This window comes from Ptiloglossa arizonensis, chromosome 2 (genome assembly GCF_051014685.1).
Source record: "Ptiloglossa arizonensis isolate GNS036 chromosome 2, iyPtiAriz1_principal, whole genome shotgun sequence".
Lineage (NCBI taxonomy): Eukaryota > Metazoa > Arthropoda > Insecta > Hymenoptera > Colletidae > Ptiloglossa > Ptiloglossa arizonensis.
In genome coordinates, this window is record NC_135049.1 from 8894860 (window position 1) to 8922786 (window position 27927).

At 45.9% G+C, this 27927-nt stretch overlaps 1 protein-coding gene across 1 annotated transcript in view; it reads left to right on the forward strand.

Moving 5' to 3' along the window:
* Nucleotides 1–27927, forward strand: part of LOC143155043 (uncharacterized) — a 184253-nt gene that overhangs the window by 36227 nt on the left and 120099 nt on the right. The gene's annotated exons all lie outside the window — the stretch shown is intronic.

A 27927-nucleotide genomic window follows, 5' to 3' on the forward strand; every position in this document is an offset into this window, starting at 1 on the left:
AATAGCCGACTAAACTGGGACAAACCCCGAAATCGTAACGCACCGATAAAACTTCGACATTCGGCAAACGCATCGTCGTTGTGTTAATTATATTTCGATGAAAAATTCTTCGCATCGGTACACTTTACGAAATTATTTTCTCCGCGCGAGAAAACAATTGGAAAAGTTCCGAACCGGGGTAAACTTGTATCGCTCGAAATCGTTCGCGGGCGAAAGGACGATTCTTTGATCGATCCGCGTGGAAAACTAAATGGGATCGAACGCTCCGTTTCCGGTGCGAACCTGTTTGTACCGCTGCTTCTATATGCGTATATTACTTTGTTGATTGCTTGTCTCACAGTTAGACAAGACGCGGCCACACGCGCTTCAATTGAAGCTCCGGAGGAACTACGCGCTGGGAATATCGCGAGCATTTCAACTAACTAATGTCTTTCACTTAACCCCTTGCTTTTGTCAGTCTACTTAGAACGTCGCTTAGAGAGATACTATATCGTCTTCCTGATTCTTCTCCTGCGGGGGACGCGCACGAGAGATACACACATACGTCGTAATTTTAATCAGCACGCGTAACAGCTACATAACTCGGAGAGCCAGCGCCGGTTGCTCGAGCTACGAATTCATTTTCAATAATCCAGATAATCGAACGAGCGAAGCGAACTACGAACCCCCCGGGACCAAGTACGCGAAAAATATCGGCAAGTTTGCGTATCGTGAATGGAAAAAAAAACCACTTTCCAACGGATTGAATTCTGTGCGATACACGCGGTCCGAAATAACTCGTTCGACGTTGAAACGGAGCTCTCGTAATTTGTGAACCTTTTTCGTTTCGTTGGAGACATTGACCCGCTTCCGAATTCGAGAGACGAATCGATCGCGAGGTTTTTCCCACGCAAGTTTTCGAACCGACCATCGCTCGTCTCGCAAACTCGCAACGATGGAACACTTGCGTTTATAAACGCTCCTCGATTCCAACGAAACGAACCTTTGGCGCGGAATTGATTAATATTCATGAATACATATTGAACTTGATCTCCGGCACCACCTACTCCGTTCGAGCGAGAGCGATGAAATTGCTTCGAATAGCAGACTACCGATGCAACAACTTTACGCGCGTTTATCGCGTGTACGCAACTGAATCCAGTTATCGCGAAACAGGTAGAAAAATCGCTCCGTGTCTGGAATCGCGTGCATTCCCCTCGAACGCGAACCGATGCGATCCTCGACTCCATTTTCCGCCAATTAACGCACATATTTCCAAGACTGTGTTCTTTCAGAAAATTGCGGAAGGAAAAATTGAGATCTCTTTTTTCTTTTTACGGGGTTACGGTGAAAGACCCCTTTAACGGATCGCGGGCTAACGAGCACGCTCTCGTGCATCGTTTACGCGATTGGTCCTGCGCGATACATCCTCGGAGTTTTCGGGCACGCGGGACTCGGGCCAATCGAAATGCTGAAAATGATCACGTGGCGTGGTCGACTTTTTTACCCACATCGGTGCGCACACTGAACGCGCAGGACTCGTTACTCGCGTTACAGAGCGGTTCGCGCGGATAGTGATCGAGCACTGTTTCCATCGACTGGGTGTCCTGTTTGTAAACCGCGCATGGTCCGTGCGAAGGTGACTTTAGCCAGAAAACGAGTGGCCGGAACTGGTCAGTACAGAGGACGTTTAATCCGCTGATTTTTATTTTTGCGTTTAAACGTCGCGTCGACCCTACCACGTTATTAGCGAGCACGTTCGAGCAGTCGGTGATTAAATTTTAGGTAGTTCACATCGGTTCGCTGTTTACGCTCGCAACGAGTTAAAAGAAATCGCGCGCGTATTCCCGACGTCGCGTATTCCAAGGGAGAGCAATAAGAACGAACTCGATTTTTTAATATTCTAGACAACCGTACCACCGTAAGCTCCTTACGGGACCGGGTGATCCCGCGTGTCCGATTCCGGTGAGAGTCGTTACTTACCGAATTACGCCCATTTAGGTTCGTTCGTGTCCGTCCGTCGAAACGTCGCGTCCAAAGGGTTAAGAAATTCTTCAAGATCGCGTCCTGGGGGATCACGGTACCGTCGACGCGGACCCGGCCGATCGGAGCGGTTTAGAGGCAGTTTAGGGGCGATGTCCACACGAAAATCCGTAATCCGATTTCGCGGGTACGTGCGTGTGAGACGCGAGAGAGACCGTGTTCACCATCGCTCGTATTACTCACCGTTTTCTTCGCGTCCACCGCTTTTTCTTCGTCGTACCCGCGCTCCTAGCGGAGGGCTACGGACGACCCTCTTCGTAATCTCCAGTCCCGGTAATCCGACAGGGAAATTACTTAACGATCTCCCGAGCGCTTCCTGCGCCGACTCACCGAGATCCTCGTTCGTTCTACGTGTAGGCGATCGCTGGGGATTTTCGCCGTGGATTTTTGCAACGCGATCGCGAATCGGAATTCGTCGCTCCTCGTTCCGACCGCGACTGGTCTCGGAGTTAATGGATCGTTCGTCGAGCGCCTCTCGCTCTTTGCTCGGCGCTCGCGCGCGGTAAAAGTAGTTTATTGGGTTCGGCTTGTCGTTAGTGGTTTATGTCTTCATTCGAAGCCGATCGCGAATACGCTTCGCGAAATTAATACGCGCCACGCGTGATAGAACAAGTGTGCAACGTCGGGGACTTTTTTTTACGACTGTTCGCCGCGCGTATATACTTGCCGCGATGATTTGTGGAACGATCCTAACCCATTATAAACTCCGCCGAGATCTCCTGGTTACGCTCGGGGACCTACCCGTGTCCTCGTTCTTTTCTTTTGCACGCGCGTAATTGCTTCTTCAAAAATAGTCGTTTTTAGCAAACTTCAGTTTCGTATCGTCCGACTGTCGGCGTAGCTTATTTTTACGCGCGTAATTAGTTATTCGAAAGTAGTCCTTTTCTCCGTAACGAATAATTGCGCGGTTTTGTTGCTACTTCCCTTTTCCTTCGCGTTGTTTAACCACTCGAACGGGGAACAACCCTAATCTATCGAACTTCGTTAAGATCTTTCGGTCTTTCTCGATCTACCCGTGTGTTTACTCGGGGGATCGCAATTACTCGCTTAAAAATGATCGTTTCTCCGAAACGAATAATCGACCGGTTTTGTATTTCCTTCGTTCTTCTCCGTATTATCGAATTAATCGAGCGGAACAACCCTAATCTATTCAACTCCCTTGAAATCTTCTGGGGTTGCTCGAACCTTCTTGTACCTTGATTTTCAGACGCGTAATTATTTATAGGTACGAATTAATTTTAAACGGCGAAACGGTTAACAAGAACGCGTATTATTTTCAGCGAAACCTTCGCGTAGGTAAATACTCGAAGGAGATGACGACGATACGAGACCCCATTTTGTTTCTCGTCGACGTTTCAAAAATTAACGCACTAAATAACTTTTGCGCGCTTTCGTGCTCTTTTTTATTTTTTTCTCGAATGAAAGTTTTATAGATATATCGGATACAGATATATTGGGTAGATAACTATTAACACGATATACGTGGGTTACAAAATGGATAAATACAATCTTGCGGTAACAGAGCAAATAAATATGGGAAAACGAGTACAAATTAAAATTAGAGAACTGTAGCCAGTACTCACCACCGTTTATCAGCGGTCAGTACCGGATACTAAGGGGTCAAATGGCATCCATAGTGGCCCGTGGAGGGTCCAGGTATCCAAAAGAATACTGGTCAGTGGTCAATCGTGGTCAATTGTGGTCAAACGTGGTCAAACGTGGTCAATCGTGGTCAATCGTGGTCAATCGTGGTCAATCGTGGTCAATCGTGGTCAATCGTGGTCAATCGTGGTCAGTCGTGGTCAATCGTCGTTGAGAATCGTCAGCATTGGGGTCAGTCATGGTCGATCGTGGTCGATCGTGGTCAGTCGTCGTCAAGAATCGTCAGCACTGGGGTCAGTTGTGATCTATCGTGGTCAATTGCGGTTAGTCGTCGTCAAGAATCGTCAGCACTGGGGTCAGTTGTGATCTATCGTGGTCAATTGCGGTCAGTCGTTGTCAAGAATCGTCGGCACTTGGGTCAATCGTGATCAATCGTGGTCAATCGTCGTCAAAAGTGGTCATCATTGGATCACCCGGACTCCAGGGTGCTCCCTGGGGAGAGATCCGTCCGCCTCGGCGGTTCCCCGGAGAATGAAATTTTCGGCAACCGGGGGTTCTATATATACCCCCCGCCAAGGTGTTATACAGTTACTTCGATTCCCTTTAGTCGATTTAACTAAATATTTCAACAAATTGATATTTTAATCGATTATTTGTACTAAGACATTGTTAACAATTGTTTAAAGTATGGTTCTATGACGGTTGTTAATAATTACGATAAGTAAATATCAAGAAATTGCGAAATCTGCCGAGACGAACGGTTTTAGTGAATGTTTCCAATTGTTAATAACACTTTTGCATATTCCGAATATTAATGTTACAATATGTACCCTATTTGTGCATTAGGAATGATTAATTTTCCTGTAGAAATTAATTTTGATCGAGATTCGAAGCAAAGACGTTTCTTTACGTTTTAAAGCATACTAACTGTTTATTAGATACGTTAATTTAACATTTCTTTAATTCTTATAATTTACGCAGAATGCGTAGATGTTGCATTTTTTACTTAAACGAGCCAACCTTTTCTCGTTAGAAAAAGAATCTATTTAGAATGATGATTAACGACAACGGACTTTTTCTCATGGACGGATAGTACTTATTTTAAAGTGCTCGTTTATCTAAAACGAATAATCGAACGGTTTCTTCATTTTCTCGGTGTTACGAAACAATTCAAATGGAATAACCTCGACCTACTTATTATCGCGTATGTTTGCATTTTCTTCATTTTTCTTCGTTATCGAAGAACTCCAGGTAATATCGAAGACAAGCGAAACGAAGTCAAGTTAAATACGTTCGACGTGTTAATTGCCATTCGTTACTTGTTTCTCGTCTTCGCGACACTTGTTAGAGAAAGTCGTGCAACGCTCAAAACGCTCTATTTATAACAAATTCCTAACGATCAACGTTTAGAGCAGATTCTCGATTCTATTTAATAAACCAAACAAGTTTCGTTTCTTACCAAATTTCTTACGCGAAAACGTTCCTTGGGTCCAAGTACGTAAGCAATTATCGTATTTAAAAACGAGTAAGGGTAACCAAGTGTACGGACGTTAAATCGTTGGAAATTTGTATCGATCGAGTCTTTATTGTGAAATACGTTCTCTTCGTTCGACGTTAAGTACACGTGTAAAACGCATGTATTCATCTGTTAGTCGTTCCGGATTTAATCGATCGAAGCGGTAAAAATGTACAATTCCTGTTTCAGTTTGTCTAATAATTTTTAAATCATTCGAACCGTGAATGCCAGGTCCACCGACACCCGTCCCGCGTGTAAAGAACATTCTTACGCGTTTCGCTCGGAATCGCTGCCCTTTTATACTTTCTTTATTTCCGTACAATCTTATCTGTTACGATATAGTGAAAAATGGGGCTGTTTCTTTTCAGCCGAGTCTTGTAGGTCTCTCGATGTCGACCGGGGAACGAGAAAAACAACGTCACCGCCCCGTTCCTCCAACGTATAGGTACCACGTTACGCTTGTATACGCCGAGCGTTGCAAGTCGCGACGAACTTGTACGCGTATTTGCGTTTATCAGCCGATAAATTACACACCGGTGCCCCTAATTAATTTAACCAATTAGCAACCGGCGGATCGACCATTCCGGTAAAGTATGACCGGGTGGAACAACGCGAGCAGGAACCGCTTTTCTTTAACGAGAAAACTAATTAACACGTTACACTTAGCTAGGAACTGCCTCGTAAATCGATCGTGAAATCGATGGAAATATTTTTTCACGCCGAACGGTGAGATATTAACCGTTTCGGTGCCATACACGATATCGTTGCGCGCGTTTAAATTTCCGAGAGATTTTTAACGATGTTCGAAACGCATGGCAAATATCGTTTACATATTGTCGTTTTCCAGGGAAAAACTCGTTACTCGATACGATCGTAGACGGGGATGAAAAAAGTTACGTATCTCGAAAAGTACAATCGATACTTTTTTATACGATACGACACTTTGGATCGTAAGATTTCATTTAAGAAACAAGTTCAATTGCATCTTTGCATCGCACCGATGCACTTCTCGAATAGATCGCACTGGACGACGATCGAGCTCTCCGAACGAGGACAAAATTGTTCCCTGTGATCTTTTTCGATTCTTGTTGCAAAACGAAACTGGACCATCGATCGAGGACGAGACCTCGTCGAAAGGAATCGAGTCGATTCGAAAACCGCGGCTCTGTTCGCGGATCGAAAGAAAAATGGACGAGCGCGTTTTACGCGCCGCGATTTAATAAATCGAGAACGCGCGTAACGCCAGGGTAGTTAAACTCGTTGGGAAACGTTCGCGTTACACGCAACGGTACAATTTTATTGATAGGAATAAGGTAAAAACACCGCTGAGTATAATTATTTCGACGTTTCCTTCCGATGAAGCCGTTTCACGAGCCGTATGGGAGATTTAATAAAATTGCCCTCGCTCCTCCTCGCATCCGTTGCGCAGGTGGCGTGGATTGCTCGATTCCTCGGACAGTTAATTGATTCGTATTTCAATGTTTAATCGGTACGAATACCCGATTATTAAATACCAGATGATTCCTACGAGAACGCTATAAAGTACAACGTAACGATCGAAGTTTCAACGCTTGTTGGCTCGAAGAGCGGTTTACGCGGAACGGGGAACCATTGAGGTCGACGCTTCGACGATTTATCGCGTCGAAAAGTGACGAAGCAAACCGCGATAATTCACGGGAGGCGGTCTGTCGGGATTCAGCAAAAGAAAATTTTCCGTTAAAGCGCGATGTTGGCTCGTTTTATTCGCTCGACCGATGAAAAGGTGACAGAGGTGGCGACCAAACGATCGTTATTTACGTACACGTATTTTACGCGCTATTTAATTCTCTGGAGGATTATCCTTCGTATTTGGCTTCTTTCGAGATTAATACCGCAAATACAGAGAACATTTGCAATCTCGTTAAAAAGTATCCCCGTTAGGAAATCTATCGACGAAACATTTGGAAATTCTGTCGGGTATGAGAACGAGATTACGAGTAGCCCGAAAATAAACAAAGCCGCTACTCCACGATCACAGGTGCAACCTCGATACGAGCACGGATTTTCTATTTACACGAGCGACCGAGTCTAAAAAAATTGCGCTATATGTGTGGACTCGCGAAACGCGAAACCCGATGGCGGTTGCCAAGTACGCGCTCGCTCTCTCCGCTGCGAGCGTCTCCTCGCACGACGAAAACTATTAAATTGTCTGCGACGATCGTCTCCGACAATCGTCGCGTTCGTTTGCAACATTGCGTCGGTTTTCGTTGCGTCCGTGACGCGGTCTTTGCTTCGAGATTCGGTCACGCTCGAGCCGGATTACGTGCACGCGACAAACATAAAACGGTACGCTGTTCCGGAACGAATCCGCGTACCTAGCTGTCCGTATAATTAGTCCGCGTGGGAGTACGCTGAGGTTCGTTTCACGAGACGATTTATATCTATAGAAAGTTTCGGGTGGCTTTTTTTCCATCTAATCGCGCGATTTTTGCCGGATGGTTGATCGATGGGGCGCAAGTCCAGCGAGTAACCAGTTTGGTGGGATTCGACGAAATTGGCGCGCGTTACGCTCGTCGTGGATTTAATCGATCAACGAGGAAATCAACGATAAGAGGTCGCGCGCTATTGTGGTACGTTACGATCGATCGAAACGAAAAGAAACCTTTCGAATACGAGGATCGATTGGGTGCTGCGAGTCTATCGAGTGATCAGTTTGGTGGAATTCGCTGAGACTTGAAATAACCGTGGTAGATAGAGATCGATCAACGAGGAAATCGACGATAGAACGTTACACGCTGCTGTTGTAAAGTTCAGATTATAATATGTAGTTTATTACAATATGCAGGGATCCGCGTATCCAGTATAGTTTTTGTACATATGAGAATACAAAGTCCGAACGAACAAGTATACAGTGATATGCCTTGAACGACAAGTGTCGTGTGGTCTTCGCGACTCTCGACTTGGAACTGAATAGGAAAAATCCAAAAGAAAAATAGCCAAACCGTTGACGACCCTTTCGCGCCAATGTGGAGACAGTGCTTAAAACTGACATTGATCATTTGCTATCGACATCTGCCACTCTTAGGATTGCATTCATTCCAAAAGTTGCTGCGACAAGAGCGTCTATGATGTACCAAAACGAAAGTAGACTCTTCAAATCTGAGGATCGAGGAGACTTGCAACAACCGTGGTAGATAGAGATCGATCAACGAGGAAATCGACAATATGAGGTTACGCACTATTGTAGTACGTTACGATGTACCAAAACGAAAGTAGACTCTTCAAATCTGAAGATCGATGGGATGCTGCGAGTCTATCGAGCGATCAGTTTTGTAGAATTCGGTGAGACTTGCAAATACCGTGGTAGATAGAGATCGATCAACGAGGAAATCGACAATATGAGGTTGCACACTATTGTAGTACGTTACGATGTACCAAAACGAAAGTAGACTCTACTAATCTGAGAATCGATAGGACGCTGTGAGTTCATCGAGTGATCAATTTGGTGGAATTCGCTGAAACTTGCAACGACCGTGATAGATAGAGATCGATCAACGAGGAAATCCACGATAAGAGGTTACGCGCTATTGTAGTACGTTACGATCGACCAAAACGAAAACAAACCTTTCGAATACGAGGATCGATAGGGCGCTGCGAGTCCATCGAGTGATCAGTTTGGTGGAATTCACTAAGACTTGCAACGACCGTGGTAGATAAAGATCGATCAAGAAGGAAATCGACGATAAGAGGTTGCCGGGACAGGAGGGTCCTACAATGTACCAAAACGAGAGTAGACTGTTCGTAGCCGAGTATTCGAATCGTACTCGCGTCGGTACGATCGTTCGAAGATTCGATCGGCGTTTCGTGTTCTCGCTCCCGCTCGCTAATTCCCTCGGTACGATTCGATTTCACTTTTCACGTTCCGCGATCGGTACGCGGTCCGCGATCGTTATCCGGCTGTTACACCGCTGACACGAGAAACAGCTCTGCGACGCGTGGTTGAAACTTTCCTGAAAATAAAACGTTCTCGCACGTGTATACCGCGTCTCGATGCAAATGGGTTAATTAATTCGCTGGCGATACACCTACCGCTGGTCTCATCGTTCCGTAGCAGGAGCAAGATCCACGGTACGGCTTGTTCCGTTCGTCGTGCAGGATGCTGGCGTCGGTTTTTGTAATCCCTCCGAAAAGCCGGGAGGTTCCCAACGAGACTGGCCATATATTATGTATCTTCGGATCTGTCGTCAAAGGAACGGCGAGGCGGCGGGGGCCATTTTTCAATATTACCGCGATAGATCATCCGGCAATAAAGGGATAACGCATCGAGATACCACCAATGAGGCTCGAGTCTGATTAGGTGCGCCCAAGTTTATCGACCCCCGCGGGAGGGAGGGCAAAAGGATGATGCATGCCGCGCTACCTTCCTCGACCTTCGTTTGGTCAAAGGTGCCGCCCACATCGATCTCTCCCTTTCGTGTCTCATTGATTCTTCCAATCGTCTCGCCGCCCCGCGCCGTTCGAACAATCGAGAACTAGCCACCTTTGTTGTTGCTCGTTCGAACGAAAGCTCCTCTTTGTTGGCCCGCGCGTTCAACGCGTTAAACGCCACGCCAGCTTTCGTTAAAAAGAGGATCTTCCTTATGATCGAAACCGGCGCGCGAAATGCCCAAATATTCGATCATTTCTCGACGTACGTATTCTCTCTTTCGGTGTATATAACGAGACCAATTTTCGAAAGTTTACAAGAAAGTTTACGTATTACGAACGTATGTAACAATATACAGGGTGGTTGGTAATTGGTGGTACAAGCGGAAAGGGGGTGATTCTACGCGAAAAAAGAAGTCGAAGATATAGAATAAAAATGTTTCGTTCGAGGCTTTGTTTTCGAGAAAATCGACTTTGAATTCCACTTTATCGCGTTTCGTTATAAAGGGTCTCACTGTAGATCGTTGTCTCGATGGATATTATCGCCGTAACGGAAAATTACGAATACGTAACGAAATAATACGAAGTAATCGTAAAGTTTATCGTTACAAAAATTGCTGAAAATATTGCCCATTCTGCCGAACACATACTTCTAATTAAATTTCTACGAACACTTTCTAACGTATTCGATCGTTTTAAAGTACGAAAGGCTACGATAATCTTTTCTTTCAATTGCTCGCAACTTGCGATTTCTTCGGAATAGACGATCGATTTAATATGGCTCCGTAAATAAAAGTCGAGCGGAGTTAAGTCGGGAGAGTCTTGGTAATGTTGCTTTAAAAAATCTCTCACACGACGACTAAAATGTGGCGGTGCAGCGTCTCGTTGAAAAATGAAACTTCCTCTAACTGCGATAACATCCATCGAGACAACGATCCACAGTGAGATTCGTTATAACGAGACGCGATAAAGTGCACGCGTACCGAGCGAAAATTCAAAGTCGATTTTTTCGAAAACGAAGCCTCGAACGAACAATTTTTATTCTATATTTTCGACTTCTTTTTTCGCGTAGAATCATCCCCTTTCCGTTTCTACCACCAGTTACCAACCACTCTGTATATTCAAGGTGTCTCGCGAGCGCCTTAAAGAATCTTTGTAACTTTGAACCGCCTGTCCTCAGAGATCACCGTGGCGTTCAACGCGTTAACAAAATGCCGAAATATTCGATCATTTCTCGACATATGCATTCTTTCTTTCGGTGTCGCTAACGAGAGCAATTTTCGAGAGTTTACAAGAAAGTTTACATATTACAAATGTATGTAATAATACACATTGAAGGTGTCTCGCGAGCGCCTTAAAGAATCTTTGTAACTTTGAACCGCCTGTCCTCAGGGATCACAAAATGCCAAAATATTCGATCATTTCTCGACATATGCGTTCTCTCTCTCAGTATCGCTAACGAGAGCAATTTTCCAGAGTTTACAAGAAAGTTTACACATTACAAATGTATGTAACGATATACATTGAAGGTGTCTCGCGAGCGCCTTAAGAATCTTTGTAACTTTGAAACGCCTGTCCCCAGGGACCACCGTGGCGTTCAACGCGTTAACAAAATCCTCTCCCCTGTGAACCGTAACGACGAAGCTTTTGCCGCTGTTCTTCCCGCTTCGGCGAAACGGAGATTTAATTAGAAGACGGCTGTCTTCGGATCGCTTCCGCTTTCTCGAGGAGGTTGTCGCGGCCTGTTCGACGACGCTCGTCACGAACACCTTTTGTTCTGTCGTCGCTGCGCGTGGAAGTTTCGGTCGTGTTCGTTTTGTCGAAACGCGCAACAGAGCGGAAAATCTTCGAGGGAAAGTATCGGGACCGAGATGAATTTTGAAAAAGTTTTTACGCGAGCACAACTTTCGAGCGGATGATCTTTTTGCGATAATCGTCCACGAGCATTGTAGACGAAGTTAACGATCGAGTAATTTCGAAAAGAAGTTTCCAACGAGTATTGTTCGAATCCCTATGCATTCGATCGCGAACGGTGGGTGTCGTCGATTCGCGATCGTTCGATCGTTGGAAGCTGGCAAACACGCACCGAAAATGTTCGAAAGTTTGCGAGTATTTGTTACGTGGACGCTTGTAACGAGCGGTCGATTGGAAAAATGATCGTCGAGTGATCGAAGTGGTCGAGACGAGTAACGAGACGCTTGTGTCCTTAACCGGCGGTCGTAAATCAATTGGAGAATTCGTCGATCGAGTTCACGTGCAGTTCGAGGGGATTCTCTGGCACGTGCGTGATACGGATAAATCAGGAGAACGATTAATCAAACTGTCCACACACGCGAATTACTATCCTATTAATTATTGAGCACGGAGCGTTGCGTGCATCTCCCTAGAGAATTCGAGCGCACGCGCGTTTCGTTGTCTTTTTTTTTCTCGTTGTTCCCGAGGCGATAGCCGGGAATTTACACGGTTTACACGATTTACACCACTCGCACAATGAGTACGTATTTACGTTCGTCGTGTCGAGCTCGCAAGAAGAAGAAAAACAAATAACAAACGCAGAAACGTTCGGTTAAATCGTGTCATTACCCGTCTCGACGACTGCTTTTTCATTTGAAGAGTCACCGAAACTCTGCGATCGCGCGAACGAGACTCGATACTGTTCGATTTCGTTAAACGTTCAACACAATCTTTGAGATCGATGTGCACACGTTTTCCAGAGACGTAAATGGAAGAGAAGGTAAATCTCGCGGATATTGAACGGTGAACGTGCACGAGGAAAACGAGATCGAAAAGTACAAACGGTAGCTTCCTTACCGACACTCGGAGCGCCCTCGAGAGCGTTCAACGTTTAACTACGAACGTTTAGTTTTTTAATACTAACAGGGATACAACGTCTGTCTGTCAATAAAAATATCTTTCTCGAAGATTTACGAAACGAACGCGACACTAATCGTTACTTTTGTTCTCAAAGTATATTACCGTTTCTTCTACTCCAATTTTCCCTACACCTTGTACAGAATTTTATAAACGTTACTTGTCTCGCTTGAAAAATAATAATTTCGACCATTTTCCGTAAACGTTTCTTCACTCGAAGCAAAAGGTTCACACCCATTTCGAATTCAAGATACCTCTCAGTGTTTATTACGAATACTTCGTGAAAGTACATTACGAGTAAACGTGAAACTTTCGCGCAAGTGAAGAAGATTCTGTTTGAAAAATCGCGCCGCAGATTGTCGCACGAAAGGAGTCTCCTACCGAAATCTAATTGGTCCACAACCAGTTTTCCAAGCCGCGCGTTCAGCTTTTAAGTCTCTTCTCGCAATGCGTCACGCTTGATTCCGGGCGTTACGAGAACAAGTTTCTCGATTAATCCGGATAAACGGGGCTTAACGACAAATAAAATATTGATAATATGTTTCAAGTACTGCCGATGTCGATGCAATCGATTGGAATAACGACAGCCTGGAAAAAGGGGCTAAATCACCGACGAGCGATCGACGATCGGTGCCGATGATTGGACGATTCGATCGCGGGGATTCGATCACCAGGACACACATGGCGAACAATTCCAGCAACCGTTCTAGAAACGATTTATCTCTTTACCAAAGATGGCGTAATAGGTATCGCCGATGTAATCCGGTTCGATTTTATTCACGGCCAGTTTATAATGCGATCTCGTTCCCGTCGATGGCCGATATAAAATTGAATAGATTACTCGACTGGTGCGCGCGAGGCGCATCGCTTCTGGAATAATCTCGCCGCAGGGTTATTCGGTCTGTTAGGGTGACAGGCGACTCTTTCGCGCGCGTCTCGATCATCAATGAACGACGACGTTTCGGCGGAGGTACTCAATGTGTCGATTTGTCCAACAACGAACGAATACGCTCGACGCGTTCAACTTTCCGAGTAAATTGGACGATCACGAACGATCACGAACGATCACGCGTCTCGAGGAAAGCTCGACAAGAGCACGGTGCACCAACCGCGCATTGTCTCAAAACTTGATCAAACATCGAACCCTACACGTGCATCCGTGTAACTTCAAAGTATCGGATTACCGACGAGTCCCACGAGTAGATCGTCCACTAATTCTTCCGAGCGGTTTACGAGCGAACGAACTTCGAATCGAACGAGCTCCGATGGGACAGCGTTACGATTTAACGCGTCGACAGCCGAGTACGTGTGTCGAACACGTAGCGTACGATGTACCGGCTACGAGTAAATAACGATCGATACGGTGGTAAATCCTACCGGGAGTCGTAAACCATTTTTTACATTACGCTCGTAAAACGCCACGAACGGTTTCAAGAGTACCGATCGCCGAATCTGTATTCAGGGACATTGTTTCCAGCTTCTGTTCGCTGTACCTGTTCATCGTCGAACGAATCGTGGTTTCGGGAGATCAGTAACCGTCAAAGTACTTATCCGAGATGTGGGATCATGGAATTGTTTAGCACAAGAGAAAATGGAAACAGGACGGTTCTTTTTAGATAAATGTAATACAGTTGTGCAGCGGAGTATGGTTACGAACAACTGAACGGAGTGTAACGATCGCTTCGGCACACCGATCGAAAAAATAGGAAATCCGGTATCGAGCTCGTCCACCGTGCCTTGACTTCTCAAGCGCTGTACGGTTCAATGTCGTATTTCAACGCGATACTCGTTCCTCGTCCATTAACCCATTTGCATCAAAGCGCGGAATAATCCGCGAGTAGCGACTGTCGACTATCACCCATTTTACCAGTTGCAACTGGTACGTTTAACCGTTTCTGAGAACTTTTCGGTTCCATTAGTTCGATATACATCAGTGTATTCTAAATAAGTTTTACTCCTTCGTGAAAATCTTTCAAACTGCCCCTATGAGTGTTGCGGCACGCAAAAATCCGCGCGGCACGCAAAAATCCGCGCGGCACGCAAAAGAGGCTATAAAAAAATATTTTGCTATACAATATTGTGTATCGATCGTTTTAAACTGTATATCGTTAATAAACTCCATAAATAATGGGGATAAATAAGATACGGGTCAGTCGTCGGTTGAACGTCGCTGATGTTTGAAGCAGACGATGATGCAAATGGGTTAAAAATTGAAACTACTCTACGAACAAGTAGATCGGTAAACTACCCCGAAGGGGTATGTTGTAAAGTTCAGATTGTAATATCTAGTTTATTATAATACGCAGAGATCTCGCGTATCTAGTGGTATAGTTATTGTACATATAAGAATACAAAGTTCGAAGAAATGCGTATACGGTGATACGTCTTGATGCGAACGACGACAGTGTCGTGTGGTCTTTCTGACTCTGGACTTGGAACTCGACTAAAAAGAGAAACCAAAAGGAAAACCAAAAGGACGATCCTTCCGCGCCAATACGGAGACAGTTCTTAAAACTGACATCGACATCTGCCACCCTTAAAATCGTTGTTGCATTAATTCCAACGGTACATTTTATCCGAGTGTTCGAGGTGATCTCGAAGGTGGCCAAGGGCATCGTTTGCGCACCACTGACCCGGTAGACGATCACGACGAGTGACTCCGTATTCTCTAGACCAGAAGCTATCGATCAGGACGCTCGCGACCCTCGACCTTCCCAGGAACAAGATTCCTAGGGTCGAGAGGAGCTCCGCCGAATCTTCGTCCAGCGAGATACGAGATCGTCGCGACGTCCACGAGGCGGCCCGAAGCTCCCGACAATCTCGTCGGTTATCTGGCGCATACCGACGTCTCGTTATGCAATCAAACTCGGGCAAGAAGTGCCGGTAATGCTGACGGCTCGTCGCGCTCGCGGCTGTCACGAACTCGAAACTACGTTGTGTGGTCCCTTCGATTAATCACCCGGGACCTACGCGAGCCCGAGTTGCCTATGGTCGAGGACCGTCCGCGGAGCTGGCTGGCCAACGGTCTAGCTTTCTTTCGTGTTTTCGGTCGGACGTCGCGCGCCTCCTGAGTTTACGAGCTCGATTAGCATAACAATCGGACGAACCACACCGCAGCTTCTAAGTACACGCCCACCCGTGTCTCTCTTGCGCGTATTCGTCGCCCAGACCAGCTATCGATAACCTCTATCGCGATCTTCGAGACCAACACCGATCGGCTACGGTAGCCAGGCGTGATTTCAACGAAAATACGCAACCGATTCTGGACCATCGATCTCGACACCGTTCGGGTGTATTTCTTTTTATCGCGCAACGATACCTTGTATTTACGTCACCGAGATGCTCGCGTTCGTTCTTTTTCATCGTGCAACGACTCTTGCACCACGGATACCGGTATTTACCATTCAACCCCAACGTCGCGGAGACGGTCGTCTTTAAATTTCTCTTGCCGCGCGATCGCCTCTGCGCAAACGCTTGTCGTATTTATGTTTTCTTCTTCTTTTTTTTTTTTACATCGACGCAACGAACCGAACGGTACTCGTATTTTTTTATTTCGTTGCACAACTCCAGGGCACGGTCTGGCATTGTGCCTAGGCACGTTCGGTCGACCACTTTTCGGAGTAGGTACGTCTTCCGGTTGGAACGAGCCTCGATAGGCTGGAAACGGTTGGGGAGTTTCTGAAAAATGTGCAACGGGTCGCGGAAAATTAACCACGGACACGGTGTAATTTGGCATCGTTCCCAAGTACGTTTATTTACCTACCACTTTTCGGGGTATGTTTTTCCCGATGGAACGAGTTCCGATAGACCGAGAGCACTCGGAGAGAGATTTCGAATAAATGCGCAAGTGGTTGTGGAAAATTAACCACGGACGCGCTACAATTCGGCACAACTCTGCCTCGGTATTATTTATTCAAACCACTCTTCGAGATGTGCATCCACGAGATACTTTCCGAAGTAATGGACACGTTTCGCTCGAGTTTCTCGAGGTTCTGGAAACACGATGTTGAGAAAATTTCAATTACATCGGTACTCGAGAACCGATCAAAATCTTGCACGATTCGCTCTTTCGATGCTCGTACGAGCGTTTGATCGCCACACGACGGTGTAAGGATCGGTATACGGTCGAAAAGTGGTCTTTAGTCTTCGAGTTAAAGCGTATTTGACGCGCCCGCATCGAGAGAACAGAAAGAGAGGGAGAGAGGGAGAATGCACAATTTATTTTGTACTTTGGATGGAACACAGACTCGACTCGGACCATTGGTTCGATCTCCGGAAAACTCACGAACCTCTTCTCTTTAAGGCCATTGAAGTCGGTGACGGCATTGTACAGTGGTCGAGCGACACCGAACGAAACCGAAAGCGAACTGGTACCGAGGGTACAGCGATCGAAGAAGATACAACGGTTGAACGTGCACGTGAAAACGAACCGGTACCGACACAGTCTCGTGGAATATCGACACGGAAAATGAATCGACGCTTATCGAGCCAAGAACGTACACCGAGTGTTAACGATCTTGAATGTAGCAGAATGAACGTTGCCTCGCTGCAAGATACGCAGAGTGTTTACGAGAACGAATTCATCGGAGGCTCGTATAAAATTGAACAGTGTCGTTCGTAAAAATTGTCGGTATATATATATATATATATATTTTGTCGCGAATCCCGATAAATGGAAACACGGAGAGTACCAACGGACGATAATCGAGTATTTTACTCGAGTGATTACAAAAAATGTGTTTCCGCCGGACGCACCACGAGCGTTAATACCGATCCGAAAATTTATTCGTTCGAATTCAATCTATTTACGTGCCGTTTGTATAATCGCGCGGTTGGAAAAATTGATCGAGGAGTTGAGAAATTCGAACGCGATTAGGTTTCCACGAGTACGAGAATCGTGGTAATGTTTTTCAGACCAGTGGGAGAGTTTCGCGATGTAAATTTCGCGGGATTACCGTTCAAATTTTCGTTGCTTTCGCGAAAGCGTAACTCCGTAATGTATTTACGAGAATTCATCGGAGGCCCGTATAAAATTGAACCAGTGCCGTTTGTAAAAATTGTCGATACGTATTTTGTCGCGAATCCCGATAAATGGATACACGGAGAGTACGAGGGGACGATAATCGAGTATTTTACTCGAGCGAGTACGCGTCGACGCGTCGAATCGGTCTTCACCCGATGAGGTACGAACGATCAAAGGGGGGTTGCGAAGAGGGTTGGCGGACAGCCAGTTGGAAGGGGAAAGATACACTAAGTAAGTTCTCTCATTATCAAAGGATCGTGCTCTTAATTAAAGCGCAAAATACGCATTCGGAACGACACAAAGTTCCCTTCTTTAGATCCCCAGATACAATCTCGAGATCAGCCCCCCCAAACGCGAGCGGGAAAACGGACGGGACAGGAATTATTGAAATGCGGTCTCCGCGCGGTGCACGGAATCTGGCGTCACGTGATCGAATGAAAAATAAAAGCCGCGTTAACATTAAGAAAGTGAACGGCGTGGAGGGATCGGAGAACGAGCGGAAGAGGGTTCGTCTGGAACGGTAGAAAGGAATACATAATTTCCGTGCGTCCTTTTGCGTTCCATAAAATTACTAGATAGCATCGGGGTACTTAAACGGAAGGCAGAAATAAGAAAATATTCTACTCGAATCCGCTGCTAATTGTGAATTAAAAAACACACCGTTTACAGCCTTCCACGTCTTGTATTAACTACCACCGTGGCCGCGGAAAGAAACACCAGATAAGATCGCTGTCCCCTCTTGGATTATGGGCTTTCAGTCTTGAGCGGCATTAGCGGAGTACGCCACGACGGAAATTTATCAAACGTGTGCAATTTGCGATCCTGCTACCCGAACATCGGGACACGTGCGTTTCTCCCGTACGTTCCTTCGTTGCGATCATCCGATTCGCGGAGACGAACGTATCCTCGCGCGAACGCAACCGCGAGCGTTCGAGCGTTCGAGCGACTCCGTGTTCGCGTTTTCGTTTCCGGTGGAGGGGAAATTCTCGTTCGGTAGGCTCGCTCGATGGATTTCGATCGATCGATCACCGAGTTCGGTAACTTCGACACGATATTCGAACGTCACGGTTGCTTCTTACCGGGACGATCAACACGGTGGAAAGATCTCCAGGAAACGGTGGATATAACTTTGTCTCAACATCGTAAGCAACGACTGTGACAGCTTCTTAGGAAATACTGTACATCGAATTTGCAGCTTCCTGCGATTTCGTTTCCTCGTTAGAGTGATCAGATACGAGTAGCAGAGGCCGCTGTCATTCTTGAAGATCGTAAAAGGATACCTTACGATTCGTAATCGACGGGTAATTTCCGTCTTTGATAATCAAACATATAGTTTATCCGTTTTTGCCCGACCGAACTATCGGTTAATATCTCGACGAGTATATTTATCGGAGATAAGGCCGATCGTTGAGAAACGGATCGTATCGGACGATCAACGTTCTCTTTGCGCGGTGAGTGGACCCCTTCGGAACAATATTACAACGGGCCTTAAAACGAGATCGAAAAATAACCGCTTTTAATTGCGGAGATACGCGCCTAGGGGAAGTACTCGCGTACTCGAGTAACGCGGTCGCGAGTACGCTTCTCGAAAGTGTACGGTACGTGTTTCAAAAATTCGAAAGACGAAAGCTTCGAACGTTTAATTTTCATCAATTTCGTGACTCGTTGAACGCAAATTCGAAACGCGAGGAGAATGAAACATTTCACAAAGGAACGAATAAACGTTCAGAACCGTAAGTGGGTTGCTACGCGACAGTTTCGTTCGTTTTCCGAGGAAATATCGGTTTCTCTTTCATAAAAGGACATTCGTCTCGAATCTCGGACCATTGCGACGAAAGATGTACAGAAAAGGATTCTATCTTTCGAAGAACCAAAGTATAATAAAATCACCGCGTACACGCATAAAAGGAAGCAACGTTTGCTACTTTCAATTAGATTTTCTAACGAGGCAGGAGAATAGAATTCAGAATCCGGTCTTTTTGTCGCTGCTCTTCATTATTCGTTCCTCTTGTGCAACTTTTTATCGCCGTTTCCTGTACTCCTCCACACTTTCGTACTGTACCGTGTGTATTATAAAACACTAATTACATTTCGCGTCTTGCAACGGAATACCACTTTTTCCGTGGTTTCTCTAGGAATGTTGCGTACGCAATGTTTACATTCCAAGGATTCATCCGTTCCTCGCTCGGCCGCAGATTGTACAACGTAGATACATCGTACTGGTTTGCCCCAGCGTTGTCCACCGCGAACAATCCTCGATCGTGAACCATTCAGCAAAGTTTTTTTTTTTTATATAAATTACCAAGTGTACATTTTTCCCAGTGTGACATTTTGAATAAAAATATAAAATTTTACAAGCGAATCTTACATTCGCTGCACTAATCTGCTGTATTAAAATTTATAGGTTTTAATAATTAAAGGGACAGAGAGGAACGAATGGTCTTTTGGGGGAAAATTTTGTAATCGTTCTAAAGACGATTGGTTAAATTTAGATATGGTTTGCCCCAGCGTTGTCCACCGCGAACAATCCTCGATCGCGAACCATTCGTCAAAGTTTTTTTTTTTTTTATAAATTACCAAGTGTACATTTTTCCCAGTGTGACATTTTGAATAAAATATAAAATTTTACAAGCGAATCTTACATTCGCTGCACTAATCTGCTGTATTAAAATTTATAGGTTTTAATAATTAAAGGGACAGAGAGGAACGAATGGTCTTTTGGGGGAAAATTTTGTAATCGTTCTAAAGACGATTGGCTAAATTTAAATATAGCTAAATTCCCAAGTGTCTTTACAATTTGTTCGGCAAGAACATTCGGTAAATTGTGTTATCGGGTGAGGTTGATCAACACGTGGATGTTATCCCTATGGAGAACATCTGTCAAGGTGTCTTTGGGATAGTAATTTAGGATAGGTAAATGCCTTTCGTATAGCTTTTTTGCTAATTCGTTAGGGTGATTGTCTATTGTTTTCTTGTAACTCTTGCATACCAAGGGGCATTAGTTACTGTTCGAAGGATTATGGACTATACCAACTCGAGCTTAGAAATGTGGCTTTTGGCGGCATTGCCCCACATCTCGATGCCGTATGTCCAAACGGACTTTATAATTGATTCGTATATTAAAAGTTAATCGTCAAGACTTAGTTTAGATTTTCTGCACGTAAGCCGGTACATGTTTCTCCCTTTGATGCGAATTTGATCGGTTTTAGAGCGTATGTGATGTTTCCAGGTTAATTTTCGGTCCAAGTGAAGTCCCAAGTATTCAACCGATTTGGTTCGACGAACCGGAGTATTATTAAGTTTCATTTCAGGAACAGTACCTTTCTTTAAGATGAAGGTAATGTGTTTACACTTGTCCGTGTTTACTGTTATTTTCCATCGGTGCAGCCATTCTTCAAGATATGTTGTAAAATATTGGAAACTGCCGTGCAGATAATACAGCTGTGTCGTCCGCGAATGTAAATGTATCGGTTTCACCGGTGGTTGGAACATCCGATGTATATAAGTGTATACAAGAAAGGGCCCAAAACACTAGCCTATGATACACCTGCTTCTACGACACGAATCTCGGAATACTCTTCTTGATGTTTGACGAAAGAGGTCCGTTGCTTTGGGTAGGATTCGATGAGTTTACAGCATCGCCTAGTAAATCTTTGTCGAATTTAGTGCAATCGGTGAAAGTGGATCGACGAACCTTGCGGGAAAATGAGTCGAAAGGTGGAAAGGGTGGTAGGTAGTAAGCGTAACGAGGGATGGAGAGGAGGCGATCCGTTGAAAGAAACCGCGGGAAACGCGGCGAGAGTGGTCTCGCGCGGCGAAAAGTCGTCGCGATAAAATTGAGTTTATCGCCGGTGCGCGGAACGAGCCAAGTTCGATGCACCTGTTGCGGCTAATCGTCCCTCTAAGTGATCGCGCGACGTTCCTTCAGGTACGTAGAGCAGCGTAAATAGGCGGTTCTTGTTGCCTAATGCACCTGTCCCGTGGCCGGTCGTTCCCTTTCTTCGCTCGATCGCGTTAAGAGGCCACGGTTCTCCCGCACGAATTCACGGTAGACACGCGGTCTTCTACCCACTCGCACGCCCCACCTGTGCCACGGGAGCTTTCGAGCAAAACGCTCGCCAGCACCGGCAAAAAGCTCGTCGCGAGCTCGGGAAGAAACTCGCGACACGACGTTCGTGAGCGAATCTGAGTAATCGGCGAGTGCCAATCGCGAACACGAACGTTTCTTCTCACCTCGGTGGGGAAAAAACCTTCCAACGATCGACCGATGGAGTTCTTCGACGAGTCACGGGGGATATTCTCGCGCCGGAAGGAACGCTCCGAACCAGAAGGTTTCTTTTCGTAGGTTTTTCTCGATCCCGTGCCCTCGCGATTCATTTCGTACACTTGGCCAATTTCGCGCGAAACTGGGTACGAGCCAGCCGCCGAATCGGTTTTTAAATTCGGTCTCTTCGAGCGTTTCTCGGCACGGTTCGAACAGCCGAAGGATAAATAATCGTAATCGAATCGCTTTCCGTTCGTTGGAACGTTCCCACGAGATTCTCGCGGACCGTTCGCGGAGTATAATAAATGCGCGGTGAGTGCGGTGGCCGCGATAAAATAAGGAATCGTTTCACCGGCCCGATTAAACGACATCGTATCTCAATATTTGTTCTTCCCCTCGAAAGGAAGAACGTCCATTTAGAAATTTCCAGTAGCCCGAACGTTTCAGACTTTAGAGGGGACGTAACGCCAACGTCCTTCGGCTAGAATTCAAGATTCGCGGACAGGTGCACCGTTTTCTTCGAAATTACGAAGGCAAATCTTTATGCTCGTGCACGGCTTGTAAGCTACGCAGATACCGTCCCGGTTCGTTGTAAATAAAATGACACGATCTCGAAGATATCGAGGCCCCCTTATCTTTGCGCGTAAAATAGAGATCTCGCCGGGAACGTGTGTACAAGCGGGTCCCGGTTGCGTGTACGTAAAATGCAACATTGAAACAATCGCGGAATGCGCGATACGCGATGGGAATAGATTAGAAACGATTTCCATAATATATCGAATGGTAAAATCCAGTTAACTCGGCGATACAGCTATCGCGATTTCCTTCCAGATTATTAGCTCGAGGAAATTGATTAACGAAATTGTACATACCCGCGTTGGTTACAGTTTCGTCCGAGCGATTCCAAAGAGGAAACGCGCGAAACTCTCTGGAAATACCGATCAAATTTTTCCCTTATTAGCGGGGACAGTTTGTTACTTTACCAAGGAAAGTGTTGTTTCTTAATTAATTTCCCGATTACGATTTACATCGCGTTAAAGAGATTTTTAACGCGACAAGGGCCAACCGACTCGCGATTTTAGATCGTAACGCCTAGATAGAACGACCGTATTTATCGCGTCTTTCCTCGAACGCAATTTTATCGAAGATCGTACGCGAAACGGGCAATTCGGTGATACCGTACGAATTTAACGCGATCATTTCCCCGACGTTCGCGTCCTTTTCTCCGAACTGTTTCTTCAAACTATGCCCGTTTGCACGAAAATTTATCAGACCGGTTTCAACCGAATTTATTCAACGTACAAATTATACGTCAACCGACCGAATTACTTTCGCAAAAGAATTTCTTCAAACCGTTGCGATTAACAGCGAACAATTGGTAGCGTTAGAGCGAACAAGTTACAATGAAGTACTCGTTACAAGATTGTACGATGAGTCGGTGAATCGATACTGTTCCGTGGAACAGTCACGGTGAGTCTACCGTTGAAAAGCGAAAGTCACATTTTCGGTTTCGTTGTCCTTGTTCGTCGGTCGTTCTACGTTTCTCGAGAATTTTGCGATTCCAGTTTTGACGCAATAATGGACAAACGCACGCATGCCGGTAGTTGGTGTAAAAATATTTTATTTAAAATTCGGTCGTTTCGATCGTCTACGTTTCTCGAGAATTTTGCGATTCCAGCTTTGACGCAATAATGAACAAACGCACGCGCGCCGGTAGTCGGTATAAGAATATTTTATTTAAAATTCGGCCGTTTCGATCGTCTACGTTTCTCGAGAATTTTGCGATTCCAGCTTTAACGCAATAGTAGACAAACGCACATGTGCAACCTCCGTAACGTCGATAGACGAAGTAAAAATATTTTATTTAAAATTCGGCCGTTTCTTCCGTCTACGTTTCTCGAGAATTTTTATATTCCAGCTTTAACGCAATAATGGACAAATGCATGCGCGCCGATAGTTGGTGTAAAAATATTTAATTTAAAATTCGGTCGTCTCGATCGTCTACGTTTCTCGAGAATTTTGATATTCCAGCTTCAACGCAATAATGGACAAACGCACGCACGCAACCTTCGTAACGCCGATAGACGAAGTAAAAATATTTAATTTAAAATTCGGCCGTTTGGTTCGATTCGGAGAAACACTCCCGAAGGTGTTCCCGCAGCGATCGTAGAAAAATTCGCAATGTTTTGGTTCGGTTCGGCGTTGAAAGTTTCGTCTCGAGCGATGCGCGTTGCGAATTGTCGTAGGTGCGCGCACCGGTAACAGCGTAGAGACACGCGTGAAATTGGGGTGCGCGGACGAGGCTCAGGAACGCGGCGACTCGACCGCTTTCGATTCTATTCTAAGTTGACCTATAGAACGTTTTCTTCCCTCCTGCGCATAGCCGAAACTCGGCCTCGGGCCGTCGACGGTCGGCTTGTTTTCTGGGTGGTCGAAATACGCCGGCAATAAATTCAAACGACCGTTCGAACGTACACGGAAGGAGAGCCGGGCTGGAGATCTGGAAGTTCTCCGCGTCTCTCTTTCTGCGCGGCGCCGCGAGACCCGCGCGGCTCGCGCTGAGATATCCGGCGAGCCGTTTGGAAACGCGCGATCGATACCACGGGATTAAGAAATACGCCACGCGTCCTCCGACCGAAAATCATTTCGCAGCGAAAGGGTACCGTTCGTTAGCGTCGATACGGTAAATTAGACCGGTCTCGAAATTTCGACACGGCCGGGCGAGTTTCTTCCTTACGTTCGGAGCGAGAGCGTCCGAACGCGTACGATACCGGTATTTTTCGGGTTCCGTTGACGGTGGTGCTTTGAAAAATTGTTCGACGATTGGGTCAAGGTCGACCGTGGCCGAGAAATATCGAGAACGAACGCCGGTAGAGTTTTCGCGGGTCGAGTCGTACTTTTTTCTACGGTTCGTCGTTCGGTTCGAGAAATACACGTTGTCGTTTGTTTAATTTCACGGAACATCCGTCTCGTGTCGCGCGTTCGGACCAACGAGCGTTGGACGTCTCAACGAGCGATAAAATTACCCGAACTGTTCGATCGGTTTCGGTAAAGCGGAACGTCGCGAGAACAATCGGAGTCGACGAGAGCAGTCCGGACCCTTCGTCGCGGAACAATCCGGGCAAAAGGGCTAATTACGAATTATCGAAAACGATAAGGAACCGAGCCGCGAAAGAGGGGTTCCCGTTTATCGGTGCAGCAACGATCGAGACCGAAACGAGACGTCTACGGTACGTTCGTCTACAGAAAATCGCGATAAGCGCGAATCTCGAGCGGAATTTCACCGAAATTCTTTTCACCGGGCGATATCGAGCGAGGTCTAATTAACGACAGTACGAGTCTGTGACTGCTATCGACCCTGTCTCCTTTATCTCCCACGGGGCTGTCCGAACTGGTTAGGGTCGGAATCTTAATGCAAGATATTCACCCGAGATCCCCAGTGTCGGGCTTCCTCATTCCGCGCGGAGGATTCGTTAAACGAGCGGACCTTACGGAGAAATCGGGATCGTGAGAAAACGACGTCGCGACGTTCGGTAACCTCCAACCGTTCCCAAACGGCCGCGAATCATCCTCGTTCGATGTTTACGAACGTGAGCGAATTTATGGCGCAAAACCCGACGAATCGATCCCTCGATACCGAAGAAACTCGCGCGTAACGCTCGTATGGGTCTTTCGAGTGGAGGGTCGATGGAAAATTTCGAACCGATTTTTAACCAACCGTTCTTCCTCGCGTTTGAGAAATCGACGTTTGTCCACACTTTGGAAACCCGTTCCCCGATCCTCTCGAAGATGAGGTCGAACGATAAACTTCGTAGGGATCTCGAGCAGGGTTTTTCGGCTCGTTTTACAGTAACGAACGAACAACGGCAAGGTTATTTATCCGTGACTTTCGATCGAACTTGGAACAATTTTCCAAGTATTTTTTACCCACTGAAAGTCATCGTTATTTTGCAGTTTTCCGTCGATGAGGACCGAACGAATGAAACTGTGAGGTACGTTCGATCGACGATTTTAACGTTTGAAAGAAACTACTTTCGCGGTACTTTTCTGTACCGATTATTCGAGTCTGGGAGGAAAAAGATCGTACGCGAGGTTCTCGAGACACTTGCAAAACTGTCCGCCTATTATATTTGCATTCCCGTCCCCTCGGTATTTCGATGTAATATCACCGGAGCGGTACGCTCGACATCGATCAATTTTGAAAATCGGCTCGATAATTCGGAAAGCGTCGACGATAATTGCAACGATATCGAGGCATTACCGTAATGGTCGATCAATTATTTTCTTCGTAACTCAATTAAAAGCCGTTAATTTGCAAAAGACACGGAGTGGCTCCATAAATTATCGTGCTACGCTTCTCGGATTTTCAACCTTATGGAAAGATTTCGTGCTTCTTTTTGTCCCGCGAGGGAAACGCGCTGCTGAATCGGATAATAAGAGAGCCGTTTTAGTAACGAGCGTGTTACTCTGTAACTTACCATTGCTGGCAAACTGTCGTTGATAATTACAATGTGTAACATCTATTACCGGGCGTAATTAAGTTGCAAAAACATGACAGGAACATTGCAACCTCGCTCCGAGCGGTTAAAAGCATAACGTGATCGCAAGTGTTGATAAACACGCAGACCGTGCGTTCTTTTTTTCGAACGTAATTACAACTTCTAATTGCGAGTAATTATAATAACTGCCAGGGATTAAGTTGCGCGCAATTACAAGTGAAATTTAATAATAATGCCGCCTTCGGGCGCGCACCGAGTTCCCCGGCTCTGATAACGCGATAATGCTCGCCTTTCGAGAAATTCGTGACGCAAACGTTTCGCTCGTTTTTGGAAATAGGTGGCAACCGACGCACGATCGTCACACCGGTGAAAGTGTACGAAGCTTCGTGCGAAAAAATTCAATCTACGAGAGTACGAAGGAATTCGTAGTCAACCGATAGACAGGTATTTGCGTATCGAATGGAAACAGTCGTTCCTTCGAAGAGTAAATTAAACGATCAGGAACGATTCTCCTTTCTTCGAATTTACAAAGCGGACGTTTCTTCTTTTTAAATTCGTTACTGTTGGAATACAACGAATTAAAGCTGGAATACAGACATTGAACCACGCAGCACTTGAGAAGTCAAGGCACGGTGGTATTATATTTATCTAAATATAAACGTCCTATTTACATTTCCTCTTGCGCTAAAAAATTCCATAATCCTACAGTTACCATCGTTGGACAATGAAACCGTAACGATCGTTACTGCGCGATACAAAAAAAAAAAAAGAAAGAAAACGTACACGTGTAAAATTCAAGGTGCAACTTCGACGCGATCGAGTGAAAATGTTAAACGCTTTCGATAAATTGGTACCGCGTTTACCGACCTTGTCGAAAAGTAGTATCTCGCAACGCTCGGTCTTCGATCGATCCGAACGTAATCGACGAAAACCGCGAGTTCGACGTAGCGCATTGAAAATTGTCCCTCGATCCTCGATCGCGGTAAAAACAATTCTCAAAAACGTTGGAAAAAAAATTGTTACACATTGTCGATAAATGTACGTTGCGTTTCTCGGGGTGGTTAAAAACCACAGTCGGATCCGGCGATATTACGATACACGGGTCACTCGGTCCCAGGTCGATGCGGACGCGACTCGAGCGAGCGCATTGAAAATTATCCCGTGATCGTCGATTGTACCGGGAACGACTCTCGGTGTCTGGAAGAAAAACGAACAGAAAAAGCAGTTAAACATCGTCGATAAATCACCGTTGCACTTGCAAACGTCGTTAAAAACACACGAGCAACCCAGCCGTCCGGGTTCCAGCGGGTTCGGTATTTACTCGCGTGACTCGGTCCGCGTAGCGATCGGAGCGCAACCGTGGGCTCAATGGGCCCCGTAGCGCATCGAAAACCGTGGAAGCATCAATGGCGCCGCTTAACGAACCGGAGCGGGTACTCGCGCCCTTAGACCGATCGGAAATTCCGAGAACGGGGTGGCGCAGGGCGCGCCGGAAGAAGTTTTCGGTGAAAGGATGACAACCGGCCGGAATAACGGCGTTGGTACGGCCGAGGATCTAGGTGAGCCCGACAACTGTCACGTCACACGATCCTCCGTCTCGGGGTATATATTCCCATCCACGGGGTGGACCGTGGAGTCTCCGCGGTCCCCGAGTATTCGATAATTCATGGCGCCATGAATAATGTATGGCTGCACCGCACGAATTCATGAAGCAGGAACGTCGGGG